Source organism: Astyanax mexicanus, chromosome 23 (assembly GCF_023375975.1).
Source record: "Astyanax mexicanus isolate ESR-SI-001 chromosome 23, AstMex3_surface, whole genome shotgun sequence".
Lineage (NCBI taxonomy): Eukaryota > Metazoa > Chordata > Actinopteri > Characiformes > Acestrorhamphidae > Astyanax > Astyanax mexicanus.
Window position 1 is genome coordinate 11853326 of NC_064430.1, and position 14553 is coordinate 11867878.

Genomic DNA, 14553 nt, shown 5'->3' on the forward strand with positions numbered 1-14553 from the left:
TATTCTGTTCTATTGACAGTGCTTCTCTACAGGGACTTGTCAAGCTGTGAATGTGCATTTGCTCTACTGTGTCAGAATTGGGTACAACCTAAAGCAGCTAAACACATTCATTAACAGGAGCATATATTATATATTTTTTATGTAGTTGAAATGCTGTTCCATTACTCTGTGGGAAAAAGTATATTTTGGAAGGATTAGAATGTGGAATTGGAGTTGGAGTACAGTGGATTTAACTGCAAGGTCAAGTTTTGAACACTAGATGGAGCACTCACACTGTGTAAAGAAGACATTGTCTCAGAGAGATCCCTCAGTGTGATGCTTTGTTATTTAATGCTTTTGGCAAAGCCATCCTGACTGACTGCATCTACATTTATTACTAAATTAAAACGTATTTCTTAAAATACAGCTAACCTTTTTTTTAAAGCATCAGTATTTTACCTTTAGAATTGTGAGTTGCTTCTATTTGCCAATTAATATTTGAGCCCATGACAAGAAATTTGACATACCACTGAGAGCCTGTTTTATAAAAAAGGAAAACTGTGTGCAGATAAATTTCAGATGCAAAAATGTACAATATTTACTGCACTGACTGGACAACACCATAGAAAAAGATGTATGTAGAAGATCTGTGCAGAGAATCAAAAGAACTCGAAAGAAATGTCCCAACTAAACTTCTTTAATTGTACTAAAATGCATTTACATTTTTATTTTTTAATTGGGTATATATGCTGCTGAAACAGGGAGCTTAGTGCATCCCAAATGTTTAATTTACATTTGAATAGAACATTATACTTTATAGTTTTTCCATATTCTGCACTACTAGTTTATTTATTGTCTTTACAAATTTGCACTGCTAAATTATTAAATAGGTGCGTAATTGCGTACTTGCACTGTCTGTAATGTGAGCGCATCAATCATCTTTTCAATATGCACAGCAACTGGTGCACATTGTTATTTTACCCTGTCTACAGTGCAGTTATTTTACTGCACTACCTCCATTACACAGACACAAAAAACTCTACTTTTATACTTGTTTTTTATTGTATTTTTATCTGTACCATTCTATCTTATCCTTTTTTGTAACACCTGTGTACTATGTATACCTGCTGCTACTGGATGTGCAGAATTTCCCTCTGGGATTAATAAAGTATCTATCTATCTCTCTATCTATCTCTTATAGCTAGGGCTGGGTATTCTTTTAAAAGCTACCGATATGATGAATTTGGTTCTGATACCCAAACAATACAATTTTTTCGATATTTTTATCTAAATTGTAACCAAAAAAATACAAAAAAAACTATAGCTATTATTACACAAAATATTTATTTAACAGCTGACATGAGTCTTAATCTTAATCTTATTCTCATACTGTCACAATGAGAGACTTCATCTTTTTGGATCTTGTTGGAAGAAACCGTGAGCATGTTTGTGGTTCTTTATTATTTTTATTTATTATTTATTTATTATTATTATTTTGATACACATATTATTGTATTATTATTATTATTATTATTATTATTATTAATCACTTGAATTACAATCAAGATAATTTTTTTAAGTGCATAGAATAGGACCTCAGATTTGGATAAATGTTGATAAATTTGGGATGCACTAGGTTCCCCATTTTAGCTGCACATATGCCCATTGAAAATGAATGAATTTCATTAGTACAACGCAATAAGTACAATTACAGCAGTTGATGCTAAATTATGTGACACACATATGTATGTATTATTTATCGTTTTAAAAATAAAATAAAACTACATTAATGAGTTGGATTGTGAAAAAAAACATGAAATTATAAGATCCCAAAAATAAAACCCTCACCTCTCACCTTACAGCACCTCACTGAAGTTCCAGTGTGTGTTAGACCTACTCCCTCCAACCAAACACAATGACTTCTGCAGCTGTTAATTAGTTGGAGCAAGGTGCAAGGTCAAAATCTTCAGAAGCTAGATTTTTAACAAGTGTTTTTTTTTTTTTTTTTAATGTAATGAAGTGTTTGCTGGACCTGTGTATATATATATGTGTGGGTATCTCTGATCTGAGACTATTTCTTCTTATCCGCCTACCCAGAACTGAAATAATTATCTTCACAGACCTGCTTAAAACAGCTGCTTGAAGCTCTTCCTATAAAGCAGCACATTGTTGTAGCTATACTCTACCACCAGCTTCTCCTGGGGCACATTAAATCTTACAGTATAACTAGAGTTCTGTATAATATACATGAACACATAAGTACAAGCATGTCTCCTTTGTCTTTCCAGTAAATCTAACAAAAACTTGAGCCATGGGCATTGTACAGCTTGACATATGAGCATTATTAATAAATCTTAATTGTGCCATCTTACAGCCCTTAAGTTGTATATCTAAGCCAGTTGTCACTACAAAATCTATACAGTCGATCCATAATGAAAAAAGGCCTTTTTTTGCCTTTATTCATCATTTCAGTGGGTCCCATCAGGCAGGAGACTAAAGTTTCATCTTAGCTAGTTTCACTAGCTAGTTTCACTAGCCAAGAAGAATCGGTACAAAAAGTAATTTGCATCTGCTGTGGCTATTCTGAATAAGGAGGTAATACACAATTTCCCCACATAATTCAAAATCTGTTTGTATTTTTATGTTTTGTATTTAGTTTTTTTTTTTTTTTTTTTTTTTTACTTTGTTTCTGTAATTTCATGTATTTGTCTGCCAAAGACAATTTTCAATTCAATGTAAATTTAATGGACAATAAAGCTTTATTTTATTTTTTCTCATATCTCATATGTTGCCTTCAAGACCACATATGCATTTTTAGCAAGACATTGCAAACCCAAGTGCTGCAGACATTACAAATGCTTGGCTGCAGAAGAGAAGGGAGTGGTCTTTTGCATTGGCTTGCCAACAGTCTTGGCGGGTCCTGTCCTCAATAAAGAATGTCTTGAGGATTTTGAATCAAAACACTGCAACGACAATGCCATAATGTTGCACACTTTACGGTTGTGTTTATAGGAAGAAGAATGGGACAAAATCGAACCTAAAATAACACAATTTCTTAAATGTGTTACAGGCAGGCGCTTTGGAACAAGGTAAGCAAACCAATCAATTGACTGGAGCCCCTGAGCTTGCCTGGGGTCCCCAGACAACGACTGGTTATGAATTTAATGTGACGACAAACTGTGTGAGCATCCCTTACATTCTGTAATGATCAGTGCATGAAAATATAACAGCACTGTTATTCACACTGGAATCCTCTTCAAGGGGGAGCCTCATACTAGTTGATACTCATACTGGTTGACTGTAGCCAGCCAGACAGGTTCGTGATTCCTGCAGTCGGCAAAATAGGAAACTTCAGCAGTCATTGTTTTTCCCATTTGCTCCCCAATTTACACAGCCAATGACCCAACCCACTCATTAGGACTCCCCCTATCACAAGTGATGCCCCTACACCAGGAGGGTGAAGACTAACACATGCCTCCTCCGATACATGTGAAGTTACCCACTGCCTCTTTTCGAACTGCTGCTGATGCAGCATTACCACATAGCATTACAGCGCACTCGAAGGAAAGTGCAGCGACTCGATTCTTATACATCAGCTCACAGACACATGCTTAGTGCTGAGCAACATCACCCTTTGTTGGGGGGATATGGGGAGAGAGCGCCATCTACCCACCCAGAGAGAGAGCAAGGCCAATTGTGTTCTCTCGGGGCTTCGGTAGTTGATGGCAAGCTACATCAACAAGATTTGAACCATTGCTTGGGCCCCCAAATGCCTTGATATGGCGCTAACGCAGGGATGAAATGAAGTTTACCAGACAACAATGTAAAAAAATACCTTGGTGTTATACTGAAATATTTTATATGCATTTCCCTCAGTGCCTTACTTTTTTCCAATGTGGACGTTTTACATGATATCCAGTTCCAGTTCTTCTTCATGTTTGCTCTATCTAGCTTCATCCCTCTGCTTCTCCCACCTTTTCATTTGTCCCAGGCTATAGATCATAGTGGATGATGTCAGCTTAAAAGTACTGAAGGTCAGAGATACAAGAACACGGATTAAAGCTAATCTTGGATTAAATTACATTTCCATCAATCGGGAATCTCTATCGGAAATCCTTTTAAGTATCGGACACTGCTTAGGCCTGCAAACCGTTCCCAAGGCGCCGAGACGTGCCCACGGCGCCGGCCACAAAGTAATCAATAATACGCCGCAACAGTCGCGTTTCTGCGGGATCAAACGGGAACAAGTGTCTTGCTTGGGTGGCGTTTGATCAGCCTTCAGTTGCGCTATATTCAAAGCATATCAGCAGTGACAGTTCTCCGTCATTGCAGGACATTGCAAGTTTCCTCGGTGAGACGCTCCTCCTTTGAGATGGCAGATAGGAGATCAAAGGCAGCGAGGAGTTGACACTCTGGGCGTCTGATGTTAGACACCACTGGCGGAGAGAGAGGTGGACAATGGCTTCAAACGAATCGAGGAAGGGAAGCTGATAAGCGGTGTCCTAATTGACTGGAGTCGCCACCAAATTGGGACCCAATTAGCAGAGGGACTTGGCTCGGTTAAAAGGAAGAGCAGATCAAATGTCTCTCCAAGAGAAAAGAGTGGAGAAAGGGGGTCCTGTGTGTACGAACGCCTGGGTTTGTGTATGTGTGTGTGTGTGCACGGGTGTGTATCGAGTTTTAATTGACAAGAAGATTAAAGCTCACTTCTGAGAAGGTTTTCTTTTCAGGGTGCTGCTAAAGATAGAGCGAGCGGAAGAGAAAAAGAGAGAGAGGGTAAGAGAGCGAGAGAGTGAACGAGCGCAAGAAAGAGAGAGAGCGAGAAAGAGAGAGAGCGAGAGAGAGTCTGGGGTGCAGGGTGCCGTGTTCAAGGTTAGCTCTGACTCCCGCTGGGTGCGCTGCCGCTCGAGATGGTCCTACTTGTTGGACATTCATTATCAAACCCTGTTTGCTCCTTTCATCTCCAGCTCAGCACAGCTCGCCACGCAAAATACAGAGGCACCTTGCAGCTTGACATCCTTCCATTCACGCTGTACCTTAAACAGCATGCTGCCACATCAAAGCAGCCACACTCCCTTTGATGTTGCAAAAAGAAAGAGCTCCAATGATCTACTAAAAACCAATGGAACTTTTTGGAGCCTCTCTCTCTCTCTCTCTCTCTATCCCTATACTGCTCTCTCTTGCTGTCTCTCGCCCAATCACTCCCCCACATGAGGGCATTTTTTGAAAGCTAACTTTGTTCCGTGCATGCATTCTATCATCCATTTGATGATGGGATACGGAGGTCACGTTCTTTAGGGGTGCATCACCATAGGCTTTCACACCTACATGCGAATCTACTGTAAGTTGTGTGGTCTGGATCTTCAGACTTTCCAAAACATTCTCATTTTCTGTTTTCGATACTTTGTATGCTAAATTTTTGTCCAGTTAGTTTCGGTTTCACACTGATATTTATTGAGGAGCTTAAATCATTTTGCAACATTCTGTCTTCTCTTCATCAACAGTGGTATGGAAAGTTTGGGCACCCCTAATCATTTTCATGATTTTCCTTTATAAATCATTGATTGTTTGGATCAGTTAAATATATAGCTATTATATAGCAGATGAACACAGTGGTATTTGCAAAGTGAAATTAAGTTTATAGGATTTACAGAAAGTGTGCAATAATTCTTTAAACAAAATTAGGCAGGTGCGTAAATTTGAGCTCCCTTCTTGGGCACCACTTCCATTACACATACACTTTTATACTTTATTATTATTTTTTTTACTGTATTTTCTATCTGTATCACATTATCTCATCCTCTTTTTTGTAACTTCTATGTACTATATATATTACTGCTGCCACTAGATGTCCAGAATTTCCCTTTGGGATCAATAAAGTATCTATTGATCTCTATCTATCTCTATCTTTATTTGATTTGAATACCTTTAGTACTAATTATTGGAACACAAAATTTGTTTGGTAAGCTCACTGACCCTTGACTTACATTCACACAGGTGAATCCTGAGAATTATGAGAAAGGGTTAAAGTGGCCAATTGCAAGATTTCTCTACTTCTTGCATCTTCTCTGAAGAGTGGCAACATGGGAGCCTCAAAACAAAACTCTCAAATAACCTGAAAACAAAGACTGTTCGACATCATGGTTTAGATTCTTTTTTTGTATAAAAAGCTATCTTAGAGATTTCAGCTGCCAGTTTCCACTGTAATGAACATATTGAGGAGATGGAAGACCACAGGCACAGTTCTAGTCAAGGCCCAAAACGGCAGGCCATGAAAATGCTGAGATAAGCAGATTCTTGAGAACAATGTTCAAGATTTGGTGACAAAGTTGAAGTTGCACTGGAGCTGGATACTTGAACAAGACAACGACCCTAAACACTAAACACTGCTCAAAATCCACTAAGGCATTCATGCAAAGGAACAAGTACAATGTTCTGGAATGATCATCTCAGTCCCCAGACCTGAATATTATTGAGCATCTGTGGTGCGATTTAAACAAGCTGTTCATGTTTAGAACCATCAAACCTCCTGACTGAACTGGAGATGTTTTGTAAAGAAGAATGGTACGAAATACCTTTAACCAGAAGCCAGACTCTCATTGGAAGCTATAGGAAATGTTATTATAGGCTGTTATTTCTGCAAAAAAAGGATCTATTAAATATTGATTAAATTTTTTAGTTGGGGTGCCCAAATTTACAGCAACATCCCAAAGTGGTAAAGGCTTTAACTTCACAACTTTTGTTCTGAATGTGACACAGGCCTGAAATGCAGAATTGGATTAATGCTGTCTGCAGTGATCAATGTGAACAATACTAGCATAAAATGTGGGACTTGTTAAGCGCCCACATACATCTGGGACCAATCTGCTGTTAGATCCCTAACTAGGTTGCAGTCATTTCCAGCTGCCTCCATTTCCCCTTCTCTTGCAGACTCTAGAAATGTGTGTCTGCTTGTCTATGTAAAATTATGGATGTGTTTTCTGTGCTCTGTCTGAAATGTTGCGCAGGAATCTCGTATGTCGACCAACCACCAAGCAGACGCAGCAGAAACGCTGAGCATGTGGAAACTGCGTGGATGAGATATACGTTTCTCGGCTGTTGTTTTTGCCATTACTGATCTCTCTCCAACATCAAAGGCATAGTTTTGTAGAAGGAAGTGCTGCGTGCTGGAGAAGGTATGCTGAACATGTGTCTGTTGCGCGTTTATGCGCTCACCCACACACGTGAACATGTTTTGATTTTAATTGCATTTCACACCTTTATACGTGGAAAAATGTCAGAACATCTACAACTGCATGACTTGGTATCATGTATAGCGATGGCTCTATCTGAGCTAGTAGGAAACTACCGGGAATTTAGCATATAGATTTAGCTTGAAGCTATGGTACCATCAAGTCCAATGCCTCAAACGAGTGCCATGAACAATGTGTGCAACACGAGATACTGTACAGCTCTGAAAAAATAAGAGACCACTTAAAAAGAAGAGTTTCTTTGATTTTACCAAATTGAAAACCCCTGGAATATAATCAAGAGGAAGATGGATGATCACAAGCCATCAAACCAAACTGAACTACTTGGATTTTTGCCTTTGGGGACTCTAGATTCTAGGTTCTGTAAGTTCATAAGATCTGAACTCTCCAGGGTGGTAGATCTGAAATTTCCAGGGTGGTAGATCTGAAATCTCCATGGTGGTAGATTTGACATTTCCAGGGAGGTAGATCTGAAATCTCCATGGTGGTACATCTGACATTTTATGATAGTAGATCTGAAATCTTTAGGGTGGTAGATCTGAAATATTCTGGGTGGTAGATCTGACATTGCCAGGGTGGTAGATGTGAAATCTCCATGGTGGTAGATCTGATATCTCAAGGGTTTACATCTAAAACTTCCATGGTGGTATATCTGAAATTTTTATGGTGTTAGATCTGAAATTTCCAGGGTGGTAGATCAAAAATATCCATGGTGGTAGATCTGAAATCTCCATGGTGGTAGATCTGAAATCTCCAGGGTGGTAGATCCATGGTCCTATATCTTAAATATCCATAGTGGTAGATCTGACATTTTCAGGGTGGTAGATGTGAAATCTCCATGGTGGTAGATCTAAAATCTCGAGGGTTAACATCTAAAATCTCCATGGTGGTATATTTGAAATTTTTATGGTGTTAGAGCTAAAATCTGAAAATCTCTAGGGTGATAGATCTGAGATCTCCATGTGGTGGTAGATCTGACATTTCCAGGGTGGTAGATCTGAAATCTCCATGGTTTTAGATCTCAAAGATCCATGGTGGTAGATCTGAAATCTCCAGGGTGGTAGATCTCCAGAACCAGAAATGGTCACCACCACCTCTGTCAATAGTCTGCTCTCTATTGTTTGCACTGTCACATTCTGAAGAAGCCATCCTGCTTCCTGTGCTCTCTCTTTCTCTCTATCTGTTATTCATTGTCTTGTTCTTCTTTGTCTTTCTATGGACAGTCAATGGAAGAGCAACCTACTATTCAGGCCTTTGTTACTTGACCACTTTTATCCCTTACCCTGCAGCTTCTGCTCCTTTGACCTCTGTCCCTGCATTTCCTGCTTGTTCACTCTCATGCTTACTAGCCTTTGTTATTCTCAACTTTGCTTCTTTGGTCTCTACCACTGACCCAAATCCTCCCAGAATCAACATCTCTTACTGCTATCCATGTTTCTATGCTTTGGAGGACCAAAGCATCCATAGCCCTTGTCCTCTGGTCCCTGGCCCAGTGTGTGTATGGCCTTGCTGGGTGTTCTGTAGATAATTGATGCTCATCTTTGCTCACTTTGCCCTAGCCAGGCTACTGTCATTGTCCTGCCTCCTTTTTTTCTTATTCTTGATTTTTATTTTATGATTTCTAGAGCTATTTTTTCTCAGAGGGCAGCTTTTTATTTAATGTTCCAGGAGGGCAACAGATACAAGAGATTCTAGATGTTTCCAAACATGGATTTCTACTCATGTTTTGGTGATCTCAGTAATTAGTACCAAGGTTTCCATTTAAAGGTTTAGAAAAAATAAAATATATTATTATGAAATTTTGACAGAAAAAGGGTACCATGCTTTTTGCACTATATTCTAGGGTACATTATGCGACACTAGTAGTCGCCACTACTAGTCTGTCGCCATGTTTCCCTTCTTATTCAGCAGCTGGGTGATGTTAAGTTAACTTAACTAAGTTAAGTAAAGCTACGCTAAGTCAACAAAACTGTTATTCTTAAAAAACACTTTCTTTCAAAGTCAAATGAGCGCTGGTTGTTAATCGACACAAATTTCTCTCCTGAAAACTCCTGTTCATTTGAGTGAGTAAACTGCTTCTGTTTATGTACAGCTATCTTAGATTTCCAAATTTCTCTAGCACTAAGCATTAGCTGGAACATTAGCATTAGTGGTTAACTGCTAGAGCAAGCGCTTAACGTAATTAGCAGCTAATGCTTTTCCAGCAGTGTTACTGTAGGTGGGGTTAGCAGCAGGCAGTCTGATAATACTTAACTCTGAGCGACAAAAGAGCTAGCGCTTAGCGCATTTAGCGACTAATGCTAATACTGCTCCTGCCTTTACTGCCTCTTACTGCTTCTTAAATGGTAGAATTCATACATAAGATGCACCAAATTATAGGGTGCACTGATGATTTTTGGGAAAATTTAAGTATTTTAATTATGCTTTATAGTGAGGAAAATACGGTATTCATACACAATAGTGATGTGAATAAACTAAAGTAGAGAAATAGGGTCAGTTCAAGCCATATGGGGGCCCCAAGCAAAATATCCCCCAATGAAGGCCTAATTTATCCAGTGTAAATAGATAATGATCACTGCTGTCTTGTTTTTATCTTTTCTTTTTCATCCTATCCTTTCTTTTCCTGATGGATAACTCCACTTTATGATTTCTAAAATTTCATAATTTGTCATCTGCAGGAATTATGAACCTAGAGGGCTGGCTATTGTCAGCAACTAGTGGGAGGGGCACCCTTGAGGGGGATTCCGATAACAGTGTTGATGGACAGTTATTCATTGTCTGTGGGCCCCAGGCTAGCTCGGGGCCCAAGGCAATTGATTGGTTTGGTTGCCTTTAGAGATATTTATTAAAGGGATTTTACACCTCTTTTACAATTCTTGCATAACAGCCTGCCACTGTTTTAATAGTTTTTCATTTTGGTTTGTTTTAGCTGTTTTTTTTTCCACGTTTCTTTTATTGTTTCTTTCTTTTCTTTTATTGTTTTTAGTTATTGTTTATTTATACTTTATGCGATTAATTTAATTTATTCATCAGTAGTTGCACTTTATGCATTTTATTATTTTTCATTTTTTTTACATATGATTTTATGATTCCTACTTTTAAATATTTTTTTACCTTTTTTGTTTTATAACTTTATTGTAATATTGTATCTCATTAAAATGCTGTTTTTTTTTATTATTTTTATTATTTATTTAATTAAAAAAATGTCAATCCTTTCCCTATGTAATTGCTTAGCTAGGGCCACCCTCAATGTATTCAGAGTTTAAATAAAGGTTGATTTATTGATAACAAATCTTCAATTTTTCAAATTGAGCATTTTCCATTCAGGTTTTTAGTGAAATCTAAAATTCTAAATTCTAAGTTTATTTGAAAATATTTTTCAAAACTCTGTTCTGCATTGTTTCTTAGTGATATTCTACATTTAGGATATTCTACACAATGAACTATGGATAGAAGAACAGCTAGTGTCTCTGTTTGTATATTCATATAGTTCATATAGTCTTCCAATGTTTCCTTTACACCCGTTTAACAAGTCATTTACCACTTTAATGCTGCAATTACCGAAGACTGCTGTATTTGCAGTATTTGCCCTGGAGCACAGATCATTTACTCATCTGTCTCATCATTTACTTCCTCTCTTGTTGTAATTATACTGTATGTGGAGGATGAGAGGATAAACCTGTCATTGAAACCATGAAAAATTACAAATTATGTTATGTGGAAATGACTCAGCACTCCAAAATCCTTCATTAGGCTTGTGGTTACCTTTGCTTTGTTGTATGTATTTAAGAATAATTTGTCACTATAATAATACACTGACATACCAAGAGTAGTGGGAAGTGGCAAGTGGGATAGCAGCATGTAAATTAATGATTAAGTTTTACTACAGGGAGCAGCTTGGAAATTGGGAATGTCCACACTTGTATAAGTTGTGAGGTCTTATCTAGTGAGCGCTGTTGGTCGAGTTTAAACGGGGCATGATAGTGGGTACCAGATGAATGGAACATTTCTTTGATCCACAGTCTCACTTACGTACTTGGAATATGTCAGTGAGTAAGTGAGTGGTAATGATTGTGAGTGGTGATGTCTGGCTAGATTTGTCCATGCAAACAGACATCACAAGCAGAAATCACATTCAAATTTGTTGCAAAAGCCCATACACATACATGTGCATTTAAAAAAAATCTAATATCATTAAACAGTTATGTTTTTTTAGTAATTCAGTTGAACTTTTTAAGTTAAACTTTTGAAGTGAAAGTCATATATTATATAGATATATAGTATAGTATAGTATAGTATTAAAGATAGAATTATTTAGAAATATTTTATTGTTGATGATTATGGCTTACAGCTAAAGAAAACCCAAACATCAATGTCTCTAATCTAAAATTAGAATAATATATAAGAGCAATTGGTACTTTTGGTAGTGTGGGCAGTGTGCCAAGTCCTGCTGGAAAATGAAATCTGCATCTCCATAAAAGTTGTCAGCAGAGGGAAGCATGAAGTGCTGTAAGATTTTCTGGGAAAACACTGCGCTGAGTTTGGACTTGATAATAAAACACAGTGGATCAACACCAGCAGATGACATGTCTCTCCAAACCATCACTGATTGTGGAAACTTCACACTAGACCTCAAGCAGCTTGAACTGTGTGTCTCTCCACTCTTCCTCCAGACTCTGCTCCCTTGATTTACAAATGAAATTTAAAATTTACTTAGATATTTAATTAAATAGATAGTTTCACCTTTTGAACTGAATTACTGAAAAAAAAAAACTAATTTTTTTTTACAAGCACCTGTACATTTCGCAGGTCAGTGTAGCATTCTTTTCCTTCCACTAGACACTGCAAGAGTAATGGGATATAATAAATTTTTTAATATGCTTTAATTGTGTAAATATTATTTGATCAGTGCACTCACTGCAGTTGTAACATGGTTAGACTGATTATGTTTTAAAGGCAGCTAAAGACACCGACTCGTTTCATATTGTAAAGCACTCGGAGAGCGATTATTAAATGAGTTTAAATGTAAAACTCTTCCGAAAGCATTTGATCTCTGCTCCTTTCAGCACTTTCCTAAAAGCAGCTGCCGAGCATGCGGGGCCTGGGGCGGCCTGCCTCTGAAACGCTGGAGTTTATTAAACGTCTCTGAAGGCTGGAGACCCTTTGAACAGTGATTATTTATGTCTCTGTGGTTCCAGTAATTGGCGCATAAAAGGTCCTGATAGGATCCGGGTGACACGGACATCCTCTGTGCCATTACAGGTACCATCAGCGGACCACGATAACATCTCAAACGCTCAAAAAACACCTAAAACACACACACACACACACACACACACTGCAGCAGACACCCAGCTCATACAACATGCAGTGTAGAATTAATGAAAGAGACTATAGACCGTGAAAGTAAAAAAGAGAGATAATTGAAATAAAAATATAAAAAGACTTGAGATAGAAGACAGATAAAGGAAGGGTGGTTGCCAAAATGAGACTGCTACCAGGAGACTCAAATGCTAGCTCACCTAATTTCCAGACCAATCACCAACTTCCACATTACCATTACTGCAGATTGCAGATGCCAACATTTTTTTTATATCCCCACTGCCTCCAGTGTGGTTATACCAGTTGCCCAGGGGGTTTGGTTCCTTCCTGCCTGCCATATACGGCAAGATCTGTGAGGGTCCAGACATGCTTAGACCTGGGCTGAAGACGGGACTTTCGCCAATGATTCTAATATAAATTCTGTCCTGTATCAAATTGTGAACCAGATTAAATATTCATATGCTGCTCTGGAAAAAATAAAAGACCACTTAAAAACTATGAGTTTCTTTGATTTTACCTAATTATCACACGCCATTAAACCACCAAGCTGAACTGCTTGAATTTGTGCACCAGGTGTGGCATAAGGGTATCCAAAAGCAGTGTGTAAGACTGGTGGAGGAGAACATGCAAAGATGCATGAAAACTGTGATTAAAAAAAGGGTTATTGAACTAAATATTGATTTCTGAACTCTTAAAACTTTATGAATATGAACTTGTTTTATTTGCATTATTTGAGGTCTGAAAGCTCTGCATCTTTTTGTTGTTATTTCAGCCATTTCTCATTTTCTGTATATAAATGCTTTAAATGACAATATTTTTATTTGGAATTTGGAAAAAATGTTGTCCGTAGTTTATAGAACAAAAAACAACAATGTTCATTTTACTCAAACATATATCTATAGCAAAATCAGAGAACTTGAAAAAGTATGCGTATTTGTACTATTGTACATATTGTATATGGGGCAGTGGTGGCTCAGTGGTTAGAGCACCAGCCTATTAAACATAGGGTTGTGGGTTTGATACCCTGGGCAAAGCTACCACTGTTGGGCCCTTGAGCATGGCCTTTTAAACCCTTACTGCTCCACAGATGCCCCAGTGATGATGATAAAACACGAAGGGAATGGTAGATAGATAGAAATACTGTGAAAAGAGAAGAGGAGAAGGAAAAAAAAGGAAGAGACATTAAGTGAGAGATCTAAACTTCTAAACTCCTCCGTCAGCTGCTTTTCCTAATTCACTGAACTTGACAATTATGGCGGTGCTTTATTTTTACTCTTCCTCCTGCACATAAAAGGCTGCCACAGCAATTAGCTTTAATTCCTGTCTTTCTCTCCTTTCTCTTCTCTTCACGCTCTCGAGCCCGCAGATGAGGAACGCCACACTCCCGACGATTTGCATTATCCCACCAATCTGCTTTGAAGTTGCCAGATACTGTAAGAAAAAAGGCCGCCACTTATCCAACCTCTAAAAAAATGTTCAAAGCTCCTAAATACGGTGGAACAGATGTACATTATCATTGGATTTGCTTTATGTTTTTTTTTTTCTCTCTTCTTGCGTGGGTAAAGCCCCCCTCCACAATAGTGTATGGAGCGTGTCTGTGCTCTGGAGGCTGCAGCACCCCACTGGGCCCATCCGCACTTCAAAGCAGCACGAGACAAAAGCACGCTGAGCCTGTCTCGCGCTGCACGGGCAACAGGCAGCGCCCGGCCTTTGGCGATGCTGAGATACGGTCACTCTCGCAGACCCTCCCGGGACAGAGCTGCCTTTCATTGACTTCACCTGCTGCTCTCCTGAGCCAGAGGAGGCTAATAACCAGTCCCATTTACTCCGTTTATGTACTGAGTACAGAGTAAAATCACTAGTGTTACAGTAAACCTTACATATGTCTTTTCATTAAACCAGCCCACGTTTCCACCAGTTTTAGTGGAACCTTCAAAACGCTGCACAGTGGTGGTGAATTGAAGCACCTAGTATTCATCAGTTCCCACTGCAAACGAACGTT